General features: G+C 43.1%; 1 protein-coding gene across 1 annotated transcript in view; it reads right to left on the reverse strand.

The window, feature by feature from the left end:
• The window catches only part of ACTL6A (actin like 6A), a 49,233-nt gene that overhangs the window by 31,844 nt on the left and 3,234 nt on the right, over window positions 1–14,155 (reverse strand). The gene's annotated exons all lie outside the window — the stretch shown is intronic.

A 14,155-nucleotide genomic window follows, 5' to 3' on the forward strand; every position in this document is an offset into this window, starting at 1 on the left:
ACAAACATCAGAGATTCTCATTACAAGTTACAAACTGGCCTGAAGCTCCTTGGCCCAAGTGCAATCTTTGTCTCACTCCTCTGTACCCACCCACACCGGCTTCACGGTGATTCAAAGCCATCAATCACTTGTAACTATCCCTGGTCCCCTTAGCACGGAGGACAACCTGTTCTCCCTCCAAATCTGGCACCCTGGCCTCAGCCCTCCTGGTTTGCATCCAGGGCACAGCAAAACCCCCAGGTCTGCTGATGCTGCAGAGCCTGAATCCCATCTGAGGCAGCCCCTGAGCCTTCCCAGAGGGAATGAGGAGCCTGATGGATGTCCTGCTGCAGGATGTCAGTGTGCTAATGAAGCAACAGATCCATTACAGCATTTAGCCATTTTGCAAGATCCAATTACAAGAACTTTAGTGAAGTATAAAATAGTTTGATTTTACCCTGTGCTTAGCCTGAAAAAGACAATGTCTCTACAAGATGCTGCCATCCTATCGTTATTTCCGTGTGTTGATTCATCTGTGTTCAGATTTGTTTAGAACTAGGATTTGATTCTGCCCTATTGCTTATCAGTTTTTTGTAAATCTGTTTGATAATTGTTATGGGTAAAGATGAAGAATCCCTGGATATTCTACTTGCAGGGTGTGACATGTAAAGTAGAAATTTTTCTTGCAGATCAGAAGGCAGGACTGACGTAGGAATTGTTGTCTAAAATTACCTTGTCTCTGTTATGTAGGAATTCAGACAGTGATTGTGATAGTCCCTTTTGTCCTATAAAAATGAGAATTTATGACTCAAAAGGCGCTATGCTGTCAGTCAGAAAATTTTTCCATTATACTGAATCTTATTTTTAATGGTGTAATATCCTGTTCTTTTAGGTGCAAGTGTGGTGTTTTGAATGCAAACTGATTTACAGTCATTTTCTTCAGCCTGCGAAACAGGCACCAAAAAAAAAAGAAAAATAAGATGTAAGAAATTCTATATACAGTGTTAGTGTCCAGAGGGGTAAAATATAATATAATAATAATAAAAATAGAGGAATATTTCTTCATTCCAAAGGTTTGTGAGTTTTATTTATTTTTAGGAAGAGGACTGTGTTTAGGTGACTCTTACCTGAAGGAGCAGCACCTTTAAAGAGAATTATAATAAGAAATAGAAGGACAGGGAAGCTTTTATGAAATAAAGTGCATATGGCTCTTAACATGTGGCCAACTTCTTGTTTAGAAAGATTTCCTGCTGCATTCATTTTTCCTTGCTGTTTCCCCCGAGGGCTGAACGTCGCTGTCTCCTGCAGACAATGCAGCAACGCCCTGGTTTTGTACTGGTGAATGGTTTTTACATTCACAAGCTGTTTCAGTGTTTCAGAGCATTGCATTGTTCTAGCATGGATCTATCTGAATTTCCTCATAAAGGGATGATTCTCTCTGCTCTGGGGGATGCCATCAGGGATAAAGGCTCATGCAGTAGCACAAACAGCTGAGATCTTGTGGCAGACTTCGTGTCTGCCTGATGCTTTCCCTGATGGTCTTGACACTGATTTTAATGTCAGTGAGGGAAAATAGCCTTTGCACAATGTGATTTTCTCTTGCAATGCTGGCAAAGGGGTGCTGATGTGGCATAAACCTTTGTAGGTGGCGGCACTGTCTCCTATGTTCTGTTTTCAAGGTTGAATACAGAGGTGTACAAAACACTCACAGCAAAAGGTAGAAGTGCCTGAGCCTTGTGGCCTCTGCCTTCAGCTGAGCAGTCAGACCCCTGTCCTTTGCTTTTTTTGTGTGCAAATGGACCTGCCATGTTTGGAAATGATCTCAGCTGAAATTGAAACAGTGTAGAAAACAAAACTGGGTATATGTCCGTGAATGGATCTACATGATTTTTGTAGAAATGTAAGAATGGTGAATCTAAATAATCAACAGAATTAGGGTAAAAGTCTTTGTAAAACACCTGTGGAAGTACAAATTAATCAGTATTACATGTCCCAAACTCTATCCCATTGAAATGGTGAACAATTCAACAAAATATATTTCTGGAATGTGCTTAGATGCAATAGCAGGAAGCTGAGTCCAGATAGAGTCAGACTGGAAATGAGGCATGTGTCCATTGGTGTGGGTCACTGGAATATCTGCAGAAGAAACGTGATGTTTCACATGCACAGCAAGCTGAGGGTTTGTCCACCTAAGACTACACACATGCAATCCAAATTAATATCTGCAAGTTAAGGGATCTGATGCACAAACTTCTCAGGGAATACATTTGGCTGTTGCTGCAAAATGCCAGACTGAGAGACAAGAATAATTTCTCTGGCTGGAAAATCCACTGATCCGTAGCAATACCTCTGTTCTGTATGTGCACAGCAGACAGAGAGCAAAAAAAGGTTTTCATTCTACTGCAGAATAAAATATTAATGACCCTGTCTCAGCACAAAATTTCACAAAATTATATAGTTAGATCGTGTCAAACCTTGGCTCATCACCAACACTACTTGCCATAAGATTTCTGACATCAGAAGAGGGACACCTGTATTAAAGTGAAATTTGAAGATTCTGTAATATCTATGTTTGTGAGATAGAGTCCTTATCCACAGCAATCATGTTGTCAGCGGTGCTGTTTGTTGGAATTAAGGCTGCAGATTGGATCTGGTCGTTGATGCTGATCTCAACTCATATGTAGGGCATAGAGTGAATACATTACATTTCCTAACGTGCCCGGCCAGAATCCTCTAACACAAACACCAAAGCTAAACTAAATGGGAGCAGGCAGCTCTCAGCCTGAGGTGCCAGGCCATTAGAAATTCCAGGTTCCTAAATGTAAATGTGGTGTAGACATCCAAGCTGAAAGGTGTCTCAAAAATACAGCCAAAGATTTATATTATTCTAACAACACACTGGAATCAGCTATTACTGCTGACACTGAGCCAAACCCAGCAAAGGAGTCTTTTGATGTATTTCAAGAAACAAGTTTAGTGTCCTGTAACTGCATCTGTCACCACCATCCTCTCAGAAAAAAACCCTGAGAAGGCTGTTTTTGTTTTTTAATCGTTAACTCCGCACTGCTGTGCCTTCCTTCCTCTCTAAGCTTCCCTTTTGTGCAGATGAAACCTGGTGATGCAGTGTTTGCCTACAGGCGCCCTTTTTCCTGCAAACACAGAAAACCCTGAAGAACAAATAAACTGTTTAAGTTGCTGATCCTGCATGTTTGCAAATTCATTGGGAGATTTGGCTCACATGTAAGGACACAAGGATCTGGCTCCTAGGGAATAAACGTCAAAGAACATGCAAAGAAAAGCCTTGGTAGGCACTGGGACTGTAAGAACAAAGAGTGCTTCCAAACTGCAGTAGTAAAAACCACTGGGAAATGTGGGATAGTCTGACAGAAGTGGTAAGAATGATGGTTCTGAGTCAGGCACTGAATCAGGGAAAAAAAAAAAACAAGAAAAGAAAAAAGAAAAAAAAGAGGCTTGATCTAAGTGAATTAAAGCCACTTATATCACTTATATTCCTGGAAATGAATTATTTCCTCTTTATCAGAAAAAGCAAAAAAGACAAAGAGGTTAAGAATGTAATTATATATAGCAGAAAGAATGATATGGCAATTTCTGTCTCCCAGGTTTACGTTCAGGGTACAGACCAAAACTCTGACACAGTGCCTGACTTCTGCTGTGGCACAGCAGCGTTGCCTGTGCTGCCTATTTACTTTTCAGCACTTCCTCTCAGAGGCTTTCTTTTAGCCCATGTCCTCTGCAGGCTCTCAGAGGAATCTCTGAGTATTATTCTGTGTCCAGAATAAACAGAAAGCATAGCGCTGTCTTCTGTGCATAATCCCTCTGCTTCCCCTGTGAATTTACAAATACAGCATGATCACAGAAATAGCTGTGCTAGGAGGTCCCTCAGCACTGGGGACTTGGTTCCCGGCTTTGTCAGGGACTTCAGGTGTCATCATTTACTGACATCATTTACTGCTCACCTTGGGGCTCCAAGGAAGTGCCAAAGCCTGTGAACCATCTCCCCTCTCTCCCATCCCAGAATATTTTCATTCCATCCATCTCTGCCTGGACAGAGTGCCTGAACACCGTGGCAGGGCTGTTCTGAAGGCACACTGATGCTTTGCCCAGTCACATGTCAGGAGGGAGCCTCCTCCCACTGCTGTGAGCACCATGACCACGAAGGAAGATGAGCAGTGACTGCATGATGTCCTTCAGAAGATGGATGGAAGTGAGAGGGAATATGGTTTTGTGAGCTGTGCTTCGGGGCCTTGCTCATCAGTTGCATGACATTGCTGCATTTGTTCCCCAGTGTTTACAAACAGAATTAAATCAAGGTTGTAAACCAGAAAACTGTATTCGTGTGCTTTGTAGATTGATGAAATACAGCATAAAATGTTAAAAAAGAGATCAGGTGCAATTAGTCTTTAAAGAACCTAATCACCAATATGAAATTGACAACCAAGATTTCAAATAGTTAACGTCCTTCTGTCCCATATGCTCACTGTCTTTTTGTATTGTGTGGTTTGTTTTTTTGTTTGCAGTTTTTGAGGATTTCTTATGGATGGAAGCTGTTTGGATATAAATATACTAAGATTCAGTTATTCTTAAAACTTTATCATGGATGACAAAATTCCATTTGCTTATGAATGCATTGAGGTTGCTGCACGGGGCATATCCAGACTCTGCCGCTCATCAGAGAGGGGCTCAGTCATTCTTAATTGGCTGAAGGGTAGAAAAGGAGTGGGGCAACTTCCTACAGACTTCCTTCTGGCTCTCCTGGTATAATGCCTTGAAGTAGATGATGCTGCTATATCACAGAGACCACCAGGTTAAATTAAGATTATAAAAACAATCACAAAAGTTTTATGGAGTTGCAAACATCATTCTCTTATTATCCCAAAGAAAGTTTGTTTCTCGCCAGTTCCCTTGGGAGAAGAGTTAAAAATTGCCCTTTTATGGGAAGACAGCTGCCCAAAAAATCCCCAGAAAAAGCAATCTGAGCCTGGGCAGGGCTGGCTGGAGCCCAGGCAGTGGGACTGGGACTGGCAAACCCCTGAAACAAAAATGTGCAGCAGAAGCTGCTGCAGAGCTGCCCTGGCAGGTGCTGCTTGGCCTGAGGGGCTCCAAGATGAAGCAAAGTGAACAGGAATGAAAGAAAAAAAAAGGGAGGGGAACAGTGGGAAAGGAAATGTTCTTTACTTTGAATGCTGGAAAGATCAAACCCCTTTGCACTGGTGCAGGGTTTTGAAGGATGTTTTGCCTTGGGCCCTGACTGTCCCCTAGCCAGTTTAAGTCACCAGTTTGATACACGGTGATGCCAATAACACCAACCCCCCGCTTCCCTCCTCACACTTTTCTGTTTCTCTGTTTTTCACCAAACTTTTTTCACTTTTTTCACACATTTCTGCTGGGTTCTTGCTCCTTAGCACAGGGGTGAACCAACACTGCTAAAACACCATCTGCTTCTGTGTCAAGGGACCAGCTACCACTGCAGCCACCTCACTAAATCACATTAGAGCCCTCAGTCTAATGACATTTGTATAGATCTCCAGCTCTCTACTATTTGCCACTAATCAGGGTGGTCTGAAGATAATCATGCAGGGACATTACCCCATTTCTGCCTCTGCTGCTCATTTCTGCAGTGCACACACAAGCCAGCATGGCCTGACTTCTCCAATTCCTCTTGCTATATTTATTTGTCTTTCTTTTAGCAGAAATAATTGAGGGATCAATGAGGTTACTGTGTCAGGTCTATTGCTCAACTCTCCACTTCCCTGTTGCAGTGGGATCTTGCAGGAAACTTGAAGATATCCAAAAAGCAGCCAAACGTCTTCTCATACTTGCCCTGAAAAGCTTACCTTGCCTGTGTAATAGGCACAGTTGAACATGATTGAGCCTTAAAAGATTAAGTATCTTTTTGTTACATCCCAATGGAGACAATGGTAGGATCCATATTAGCATTACTGAGTGCTCATTTGTTCTTTCTGTTTTAGCATTGCAAAAATAATTAGGTAAAGTTTCTTCCATGTTACGGGTGCTTGAAACTGCAATGGATTTCATTAAATGAATGGAATTATTTAGGATTCTAATCAATGGAGCTGCAGAATTTAACCAGCCATCCTAAAACCATTGTATTTATTTCTAAGATTCAAAACGTTTTATTAAAAATTTAAACAATTGTAGGGAATATCCTGTTATATTGACCTTGAAAATGCTGTTAAACATAGTAAATACAAAACATTTGCTTCCTGAAATGGAACGATAAAATGCTCAGTCACTTAGAGCTTCACATGGAAATCATCAGGAAAACAGCTCCTGTTCTAAATGGAGCTGTCAAACTGACAGGTTGCAAAAGAAACCTATTCCCAGCTATTCAGTAGTAACAAAAGATCAAGATGATCCAGTTTCATCAGACCATCAAAGAGGGAAACTTGAATTTGTTGAATTCAAATCAGTTTTCTCTGTTTGCTCACTTAGGCTGGTCCTAACTGCAGGATTTAAGAAATTTGTAATAAACTGAGCTGTTACTCATTCCAAGAACATCAAATAGCTGTCAATTATAAGGTGGCAGAGACTTGAGTAAAAATGCAATTGCCTTTTTTGAGAACTGCTTTGGGTTGATCACAGTCACTTTGACGTAAGATTCTCTGCATGTGCAATTAGCAACTCATTCTGGCAGTTTCCTTATGGGAATTTTTCCGGGGATAGTTGATGCAAATATCTCTGAGAATCAGCTGTGGATGCACTGTGAGCATCGTTTAGAAATCTTTTCTGGAAAAGACACCTCTGTGTCTGCTATAGCTTCAACAAGAATGTACAGTTTTATCAATTCCTAACCCTTTGTCCCTGTCCAGCTTTCAGCTCCAACACTCTACTCCAGCCTTTTCTTCTTTGGATCAGTGGAAACCTTGGGGTTTTTCCACTTGCTTGGTAATGTATGTGCCAAGATACCTGGGGCTTCTTTGCAAAGGTGCAACTGCTCTGCCGATTGACATTCAGCATGGGCAGGCAGAGCAGGCCAAGGAAAGAAGCACCAAGCCAGGAAGGAACAAAAACCTTTCAATCTTGAGTTCTTATTCCAAGTGTCTTTGAATCAGCAGCTCTGGGCCCATCCCAGCTCCTGAAGGAATGCCAGTTCAGAGCCGTGAGTGAATCAGGTGTGTGCGGGGGCGATTGCTTCCCTGTCATCTGTCAGAAGCCTCATTTTAAAAAGTGCCTCTTCTTTTGCTGAGTTACAGAGCCTTGAATGGCTCAGAGGAGCTGGGAATGGCTCACACAGGATTTTTGTCCATGGCCTGTTGCCCAGTGCAGCCCAGCGCAGGCGTCGAGTGACCAGGAGCTGTTCCTGTGTCAGCGCAGCCTGATGGATGGTGTGAGCTGTGCCTCGGCCCAGCTCCAGCAGGAGCACCACAAAAGCCAGCACTGCCCTTGTCCCCAAGTGACTCTCTCACAGGCCAGGGCTGTTTTGGGGCAGGGCAGAGCTGAGGCTCTGGGGCAGCAGCTGCCTCCTGCCTCACATCCTTCCCCACACTCACAGAGGGAACTCCAGCCTGTGGAGCTGTCAGGCTGATGCCTTCCCCAGCACTGGGATGACACACAGTGAAAACAGGCTGGCAGCAGAACAGAAATCAGGAGCATCTTGGGTTAGGAGCACGCATAACTTCTGGTAAAAAGATACACACAAGAGCATGAATGGTTTCATTCAGAGTTTTGGACCAAAACCCTCTGTGTATGAGGAGATTCATTAGCACATCATTAGCTCTCATGCATTAAAATGGAAATTATTTCTTTATTGTAATCTCTGATTTTATTTTAGAATGTTTTTACTATTTCTTTTTTGCAGTTTGCTTGTTTAATTTCTCATACTGGTCATTATCACTCTGCTTATATTTAATTTCACTCCTTTGCTTGCTTGTTCTTCCATCTGAAAAGCTCACATGTGGGTAACTTGCTCAGCAGCGAGGATAGAAGGAAACAGGTGGGCAAGCAATCTGAATTCTGATCTTGGCTCTGCCACTGGTTGCTTGACAAGCTGTTTACACCATTCCATGCTTTACTTTCTCAGAGAAAGGGATTCACAGCTGAAGAACGGTTGACAAAAAAGAACTGTGCGACTACTTATGCTATTTACTGAAGGAAAACACACGTAAAACCAGGTATTTTATTCCATGTGTTCCTTAAAATGTCTACCAGTTAAACCCAGTAAGCCTCTGTTCTTCGTTTTCCTTTCTGAATTAGTTCTAAATGTTGAGTCACCATCATTGATGCACACATCCAAAGCACCACAGACATCTTAGCCTTCAACCTGCAGAAAATCCCAAATGTTCTGGATACTTCAGCCCATTTAACAGGTAGCAAATGCAAGTAGCAAATCCTAGTAACTACTGAGAGACAGCTACAGCACAGATCTGCACTGGCTCTGCAGAGGGTATGAACTGCTCTCTCCTTAAACTTTAATGTTCTCTCTATTCCCTCCCTCCCCAGTTTAATTTGGATGAAGTGTTCACCAGCAGGGCACAGTGGTTTGTTAAGGGCACAGTTGTTACATAACTTTACATTGCTTACAGCTCTATAAAATGTTGCAGATAACACCAGAGACAGTGTCATTGCTCTACCTTGTTCCTCCACGGTGTCATTTCCAGCATCATAAATTCACAACTGAATCCCTTTTCCCTCAGGACTGCCTGGGGTCAGAGCAGCATTGTAGATGCTGATGGAGGTAAAGAGCCAGCAGCAGCACTATGCTGAAAAGCTTCCTAAAAATGGTCTCTGTCCCCTGCTGACCTGGAATCCCAGCCTCTCCTATCAGATTTCCTGATTCATGACCATAAAACTCTTCGGGTACCAAAAGTTTTGTAAATTAAATGGCAAAACTTCAAAAGTACAAGCTTGAGTACCACTGCTGACAGCTTGGTGTGAGCTCAGCCTCAAAGTCCAGGGGAAGAGGAAATCCATCTGTAATTATTCTGAATGCAGCCCTTGACTGCATTTAGTATTTCTTGCTGCACTGCACCTGAGGTTTAGCTTAGATCCCAAAAGTGAATTAGTGAACTTTACTGTAATGCAACTGCAACTCACAGAGTTAAAGTCTTGGTTCATTTTACTGATCTTCACCGAAGCATTTGCCAGTGTGGCACCTGGGAGCTGGTGTTCTGCAGCCTGCAGGAAGCTGCCAGGAGCTGTGCTCAAGGGGACAGTGCTGAGGTTATGTGCTGCAGGGCTTCGGATGTGAATGTGCTTGTGGGTGGCACTCTGTGGATACACATACTGAAAAATATTACACCTGTGATTTCCTAACATTGGGTAGCAGTGGAATGCAAGAATCTTTCATTAAAAATGTGAAAAGCATTTTGGCTTTGTTGTGATTAGAAAGCGGCTTCTATTTGTAAGAATTTCTAAAGGTAATGAATATTCCTGATCATGCTTATTCAGTTGGCTTCCTGTCTTGTTCCATGAAAAGGCCAAACAATTTCTGAACAGACTGAACAAAATAATACTTCTTTAATACTCCTTTCTTCCTAATTCCACACTTTTACTACCCATGTCAGTTACTGAATGCTTTGTTAAGCTCCTTTCATGACTATTCATTTTCTCTTTTGTCTGCACTCATTACACTTTATACCTGGCACACAACTTTAATGTACATTATACTCTCGGTTTGTTGAGGAAGTAACTGAAAATTCACAAAAAGTGATCCCTTGCTGTTCTCTGGGCAGCACATTAGTCCTTGTTTGCTCCCTACTGCACACCCTGTGAAATTCTGGGGGTTGAGGATTAGGTTTGGTATATGGTAAAGTAAGTGTAGTTTCCAAAGCAGGATGTGGAAAACGCCATGCTCAGAATAGGTGGGAGAAGACCTACTTGGCTGAAAAGGACTGGGAGATTTTTCAAACTGAGAGTTAAAAATGGATCTTCGTTGTTTCTGCCCCTCCCATCTGCTGTTCTCTGCAGCTGAAAATGGGGCAGAAAGCCAACATTGTGACATTTGAGCAGACAGCACTTTATGGAAGTGTCTATTTCCATTCCCCACCCATGGTAGAAAGGAGCCTTCTCCCTGACCAGGGTGAGCAAAGGTGCCGCCGAGGTACAGCTGATGTGAGGCTTCTTTCCCTGAGGCTGGCATTTCTAGGCAGACTCTTACGTTTTTCTGTGTAGGTTTTAAATAAGATTCCCCTTCCTCTGCTTGCTTACTCCTCTCCCCCTCCAGAAGAAATCAGAGGATTTCTAAAACACACTGTGGAGTTTTCTCAGCCCTCACGTGCCATCCTTGCCAGTGGGCTGGGCTGCAGCAGCAGAGAACTGCAGAAGCACCGTGACTGAGAAGAGCTCTGCCTTTGCCTCACCGAGTCATCTCAGACAGCAGTGAAATACCCTCTGAATTACAGCAGTGGAATACCCTGTGAATTATATCAGTGAAATACCCTGCAAATTCCAGCAGTAAATACCCTGTGAATGATATCAGTGAAATACCCTGCAAATTATGTCAGTGAAATATACTGCAAATTCCAGCGAGCACGTGAAACCCACACTGATCCCAGTGTCAAACTGATCTTAGATGGGAGCACTACAGATCAAATGGCTTTTTCAGCCCCTTTGATTTTCTTCTACAATGAGCACTTTCAGTGGTTCCACGAGTATCCTTTATCATTTTATCTGAAAGAAATACTACTATATTCAGAAATACATGCATATATATAGGCTGCACGTAAGGCATCTATCCATGTATCTCCACTCCCCTTTCTTCTATTTAAATAGTGTTCAGTGATTGTTCAGTTCTCCTAAAAGGATGAGTCACTGCAGCTGCACAATGATCCAGCTGTGTAGCTTGATAAATTATTTTACTGGACCTCAAAAAGTAAATACACTGACATCCACTGTCATTATTTTGGTTTGTGCTTACATTATTTTTCCTTATTTTTTAATTTGAATTAAATATTAGAAAATTAGCATGAGGCTATAAAAGGAACTGCTGGATTGGCAGCCCTAGAAATTGAGGTTCCCTGCTTCTTGGTAGCACAGGGACACTCATAAAACACAGCAAGGGCATTCTCCTCCATCTGCCCCATTAATCAGTGATCCGTGGAGCAGAGCTGGTGGTGAGCAGCCAGTGCAGGTGCCTCACACATTCCTTCCAGGAATTCTAGAGACATGGAAACAACATGAACTGAACTTCCACCTCAGATGCTTTTCATGTGGAGAGAGATGCTTTTCACCTGGTGTGCAGAGATCACCACTGCCTGGTGCTGTGAAAGGCCACTCTGCATCAGCTGTGGGGTGACAGAAGAGCAGTGGGAGAGAAGAGGATCTGTCCCACGCCAGCTGTGCCCTGAGAAAGCAGAGGGGTCTGCAAGGAAGGAGTGAATTTTAGACTCCAGTGAGACTAAAACCAGGAGATTGAAGATAAAGCAGGAAAACCTTTGCTGTCATATTTAGGAATGAACTGAGGAAGAGATGTCTGAAGGAGGATATGTTTGCCATCATGTACATAGAATATAAAGATAATATGTGTAATCCTCCTTAGCAAGTAATTAAATAAGTAAATTAACTGAACTTTTAAGTTTCATGCTCTCCATAAGGTTTGAATAAAATGAAGTGAGATTGCTCTCTTATTAATAAGGGGTTAAGTGCCATTTTAGTTCCTAGATCTGGAAAGAGATGCAAAGTGAGGGAGATGTAGATTAGCACATCTCCCCTGAAGAGCTGCAGACTGCAGTGGCAGAAGAGCTGTCAGACATTAACAAAGAAAGAGGATAAAGCAAAGGCAGTGGTGCAACTGTGGGGAGAACAGTGACACAAACAACCCTGAAGGAAACCAGCCTTGCCACTGTAGAGGAAGTGGACTGTCCCTTCGATAAATTTATTTTGAAGTCTCAATGAGCAATTTATTTTTTCTTTTGTTTTCCTGAACTCAGTCAAAGGGGTTGTGTGATTCAGTCTCACCAGTGCAGGGGATTCCCTCTGTATCTGTGTCTCTTAGCTATGGGTTGGGCTTTTTTTCCTTTGACTTGTCTCCTGAGCAAACATGACACCTCCGTGTGTGTCCTGAAGTGTTTTGGGAAGCAATGAGATAATGGGCTAATGAAATGTGGGGGCTTTCTGGTACAGGCAAAGTACCAGGCTGACAGTGAACCCTACATTTCTCTGGAACCAAGAAAAGCCATGCAGAGACTCTGGTGGTATTTTTAGTAATTTAGATTGTACATGTCCCTGTCCATCTTTGTGCCTTTTGGCCTCAGCCCTGCTGAGACTGGGAAGTTTTTTAGAAAATATCTCATTGCTTCCTCAGACCCCCTCACTGATCTACCACATTGTTTCACAAATTTCCATCCAAAAGGTGTTTAGGGCACTGCTGGAGCTGTCCTGGCTGAGGTTTTCAGTGACAGCTGAATCAGCACAATCTCCAAACAGGTTCCCCTCCTCTGCCTTTCCCTTCGGAGGTGTTTCAGACTCACTGGGCAGGAATCCAAGCACCACAGGCCTGCAGTAGCATTTAATCTATCAGAAACCAAAGTTGCTGCGTTGGCTGTAGTAGCTCATAATTCAAAGAACATGTTAGAGAAACTGATCTGGATATTGATTTTAAAAACTAATCTGGCACTGTGTCCCAAGATTTCTCTTTCACTGCAGAACAAATTGATGCCTTATATAAATTCTATAATAATACAAAGCATATTGCAGAACTGGCACAAGAATGGCTCCATTAGGGGTAGCTCTGATTTTGCAGAGTGGGGTTTGGCATGTGAAACCAGTGATCCAAAGCTGAACTGGATAAAAGCTGGTGGTAAAACACTGCCAGCAGGAGAACTGGGCATTTCCATTTCATTAGGAATTTGTAACTTCATCTAATAAATTATCAAACTGCCTACCCAGTGGGTGAGATGAGTTTTATAAGAAGGGGCAGTTGCTGTTATTTGTGCTGGTTGGTCCAAGACAGGATATTGCTGTTTGCCTTGGACCACCACAGCCACATCAGTGCCACCCCTGTGGGTGAGTTCCCCTGTGGAGAACCCTGTCCATGCTTCCTTTTCACTGCCTGCAACTGAAGAATCTTCCCTGTCTCCCAAATGAGTCATAAGGATAAATTATGTAATTTTAAATGTTTAGTTAGCAGTGGAAGGACAAAACCTGATAATTGAATAATATGTAACTACCCAAATACCATCTGAACTTTTCTAGGGCTTTCCTTGCTGTTATTTTCCAGAGCTGCTTGAAAACAGAAGTGAAATGGTGCGCTCATTCTGGGATGGTATCTTGTCAGTAACCACTCCTCACGGTTCTGAAGATTGTATTAGGAAGAATGTAAGGGGACAAGCATATTTTAAGGGAGATCCTTGCACCAGTTTCTCCCCTTTATAAAAATTTAAATTACTCATGTGGTGATAGAGTGACTCTGAGACAAGTGTATTTTCCTCAAGTACGGTCCAACAAAATCAAACTTGTTCCTTGTTGATTTTTGCTGTGTGATCACTCATTAAATGCAAAGTAAACACATTGCTGAATGGCATCTGTCCTTTGGATAAATGGAAGACAGATGTATTGCAGCACAGGGAAGCACAACACAGACTTTGCAACCAGGACAGAGCTATTAAAATCATAGGTTTGAGTCAGTTAGGGAATGTGCATGTTTTTTAAGGCTGATTTAGGGTAAGCAATGAGCTGTTTCATTACAGTATGTACTGTATGTTCCAGCACGTGCTGTCACTAACACTGAGCCATGTATCAGTAACACACTAATAGCTCAAAGACTGCTTTACTCACAGAGGTTTTGCTACTCATGGAAAATATTTTGCAAAAATTTGACAGTTTGTGTTGCTGACGGCGTGGCAGAGCGGTGCTGAGGAGATGGATGGCGCAAGGGTGCCATGGTTGGTGCTGGGGGCCTCAGCAGGGCTGTGCCCTAGGGCTGTGCTGAGGCTCTGCTTCTGCACAGGTGTCCCTGTGCCACCAGGGTCAGGGGAGCAGGGGAGACCCAGAGGTGTAGTCACCCTCAGTGTCCCCCCATGTCCTGCGTCCCGTCCCTCACGGCTGTCACCCTCAGTGTCCCCATGTCCCGTGTCCCGTCCCTCACGGTTGCACACGCGGGGTGACAGAAGCTCCGCCCGCAGGGGGCGTGGCGCTGTGCGCGCTCTGACGTCACGCGGCGCTGCCATGGCAACGGCCCGTCACGTTGTCCGGTCCA

The sequence above is a fragment of the Geospiza fortis genome, unplaced genomic scaffold (genome assembly GCF_000277835.1).
Source record: "Geospiza fortis unplaced genomic scaffold, GeoFor_1.0 scaffold172, whole genome shotgun sequence".
NCBI classification, from domain to species: Eukaryota; Metazoa; Chordata; class Aves; order Passeriformes; family Thraupidae; genus Geospiza; species Geospiza fortis.